A 3,430-nucleotide genomic window follows, 5' to 3' on the forward strand; every position below is an offset into this window, starting at 1 on the left:
GCTGGCTTCAAACTGTGATCCTCAGATCTCAGCCTCCTGAGTAGCTAGGATGACCGGCGTGAGCCACTGGTGCCCAGCTCCTCATCCTTAGATTAGTTAATCACGGAAGAAGTGCTTGTTTATTTTTACACGGGGAACTGGGCTGGTCCTCGTGACGGCTCTGAGGTGGCTACTTTTCTGAACCCCACGTGGGAAGTGAGGAGACGGAGGCACAAAGAAGAGAAGTAGCACGTGCAATGTCACACAGTAATCTGGGGCCAATGAATGTAGATGCATCCTGTAGTTCCAGCCACAGTCCCCCAGGAGTCTCTCGGCACTGTTCACACAGTTCTGCTCACCCCCCAGCTTTGCTAGGACCTGTGCAAAGTCCCTTCCTGAAGCCACTCCCGCTGCCGGGCACTGAGGGATGGGAGACCTTCAGAGCCCCAGACTTTCTGAGGTGGAACACCAAAGTCCAGCAAGTGAATGGTGGGACCGTGTGTGTCCAGGGCTGCATTGAGATGAGGGGCCTGCAGACCACCTTAGAAGAGAACAACCTGGGGATGGGAGGGAGCCATCAAGGAGGGCTTCCAAGAAGAGGTGACTTTTGGCTGGCCTAGAAAGATGGGTAGAAGAGTGAGCTCAAGGGTGACCCACAAACCAATGACGTGTCTTTGTTGGCTGATCAGCTTTGGGAGGATATTTCTGGGAGGAAGGGTGAGTGTGAGGAGGGGCGGGAGAGCCACCCTAAGTCACTTCATGTAGCTTGAGTGGCAGACTGTGCGTGCCCTGATCCTTGAGGATTGGGGAGTATCAGTGGGTAAGGAATACCTGGATTCAGAGAGGGCAGGGTACCTGCCCAAGGCTGCACAGCCTTCCAGGGACTGAACCCCTTAGTAGCCCACCTGCATGGCTGGACTTTATCCTGTAGGTCTTGGGGTGTTATAGCAAGTTTTAAAGTATATTGGGGTAGTGGAGGAGGGAGGGGGATGTGCATTTTAAAAAAGGAGTGTGCATGGATAGAAGGAGGAATTTCCAGAATGGTTAAGACTTAACCCAGGGGCCTGAGTCATTACAGCTGAGGGTCTAAGGAGACAAAGAGGCCCCTTAAGGCAAAGTTAGTCATTCCAGCCACATGAGGAGTGCTCTTGGTACCCCCTACTCATGTCTGCCTGATGGAGGGGCAGCCAGAGGACTGAGGAGTCCCCCCTCAGTGCCCATGGGACCCCCCTGTTAGAGGGTCCCTATGCACCCCAGGCTCTTGGGGTATGGAGGCAATTTTGAGGTGGAGGAGGGGAACTGGAGGTGATGCACAGCCCCAGGCCAGGAAGTAGCCTCTGCCCCCCCCCCCCGCCCTTGGGGACATTTCCCTGCGATGAAATCACAGCCTGAGCCAGGAACAGGCCCCCATTGTGATGGGCTGGGGGTCTTCAGAGAAAAGGGCCTTTCAGGCTCTTAAAAATAGCAGCCCTGAGATTGACGAATCTGCATCCCCTGCCCCCCATGCCTTGCAGACTCCGTCGGCCAACCCCAGACCGTGGCCTGTGGGTGACCAGCCAGAGACTCCAGTCGCGGGGTGGGGGAGGGCTCTGGCTGGCCAGTGGCTTCCACACCCTCCCTCTACCCCCTCGTGGCCAGGCCCAGGACTCTGAAGAGTTCTGTGACCCACGCCAGAATTGCAGGAGCTAGGCATTTCAGGAGAGGCACGAATAGGAACTCACACCATCGTGCAGGTGATACAGCCTGGATTACAAACCATGCAGCCCTCGGGGGTCCCTCCCTTCTGCCGAGGCCTGGTGTGGGCTGAAAGGGGCGGGGCCGGGTGCCAGCAACGGGGTCGTAGTGGGTCAGTCCCACCACTGACCATGCCTGTCAGTCCCAGGCTGATGACTGCTGCTCTTGACCAGATCACTCCGGTGTCTTACTCCTGTAGAGCTGTGCCTTGCTTTCCCAGCCTTGAGAGCCAGGAGGCCACTGCAGGGAAGGGCAGGGGGGCTCAAGAGTGGGCATTCCCAGGGTGTCTGTGAGCTGAAGGAGTAGGTAGCCCTTCTAGACTTTGCGAAGGGAAGGGAGACTAGAGGAGGGCCCCCAGAGTGACTAGAAAGGCCCATCCTTGCAGGGCACCGGTGGCTCACACTGTCACCCTAGCTACTCAGGAGGCTGAGATCCGAGGATCAAGGCTCAAAGCCAACCTGGGCAGGAAGGTCTAGGCCACTCTCAGTTCCAATGAACCACCAGAAAACTGGAAGTGGAGCTGTGGCTCAAAGTGGTAGAGTTACTAGCCTTGAGCAAAAGAGCTCAGGGACAACACCCAGACCCTGAGTTCAAGACCCATGACAGAGAGAGGGGGGGGAGAAAGAGACAGACAGACAGATAGAGAGAGGAGAGAGAGAGAGGGAGAGAGAAAGAAGGAAAGAAAGAAAGAGAAAGAAAGAAAAAAGAGAGGGAGGGAGACAGATAGAGACAGAGAGAGGGAAAGAGGGAGAGAGAGAGATAGAGGAGAGAGAGAAAGAGGGAGAGAGGCAGAAAGAAAAAAGAAGAAGAAAGAAGGAAAGGAAGGAAGGAAGTAAAAGAAAGAGAAAGAGCAAGCACGCGGGCCATCCTTGGGGTCTTCTTGACAGGAAGTGCCCTGGGCTGCTAGCAGAGACAGGGTAGGTGGCAGCCGGGGTGGGCGGGACCCTCCCCTCCCAGCCCCTTGAGGCAGCAGTCCTGGGGTCCCCCCTCTTTGGTGTCTGCATTGGGCACAGCGCAGAGCTCGGCCTGCCCTCTCTGAACACGTTTCACTTGTGTAGGGGGTGGGGGCTCCCGGCCCCTCCCCGCAGCCCAACCCCCCCCCCCCCCCACTCAGCCTCGGAGAGCCACCTGCAGGCTGGGTGCAGGCGGGAACGCCAGCTGTTGGCAGCATTGTCCTGCCCCAACCTTACTGCCACCCACGGGGACCCCAGCCCCTTCCTGGCCCATCACGTCCAGCCCCACGCCATGAAGTCACAAGCTGCAGCCGGCAGCAGCCCTGAAGCCCCCTGCAGACCCCAGATCCCATCCCCCCCGACACACACCCACCCCTGACCACCCCAGCACCGCGGCTCCCATCGCCCTGCATCCTTCTCCCGGCTTTCCCAGAATCACTCGACTCCTCCTCGAGAGTGGGATGATGTCACTTCCTGAGGGGGGAGGAGTAGGCACGCACGACCCCAGCGGGCCAGCCCGCCAGGCCGCCAGCTCCCCGAGCAGCCCGGGAGCGGCTGGGAGCGGCTGCATGCAGCGGCCGCACCTGGGAGAGGGCGGCCGGCCGGGCAGGGCATACCGGCCTACCACCCCACCCCATGCCCCCTCGCCCACCCCGAGGCTGCGCTCCCAGCCCAGGGAAGACTTGCCTACATCCTTCCCTAGTGATGCCCGCCTCCGAGGACACACGTTTTCCCCGGAGCCATCAGCTGGGAGAGAAGGATCG

Source organism: Dipodomys spectabilis, unplaced genomic scaffold (assembly GCF_019054845.1).
Source record: "Dipodomys spectabilis isolate Male_0828 unplaced genomic scaffold, ASM1905484v1 ptg000030l, whole genome shotgun sequence".
In the NCBI taxonomy this organism is placed as follows: domain Eukaryota; kingdom Metazoa; phylum Chordata; class Mammalia; order Rodentia; family Heteromyidae; genus Dipodomys; species Dipodomys spectabilis.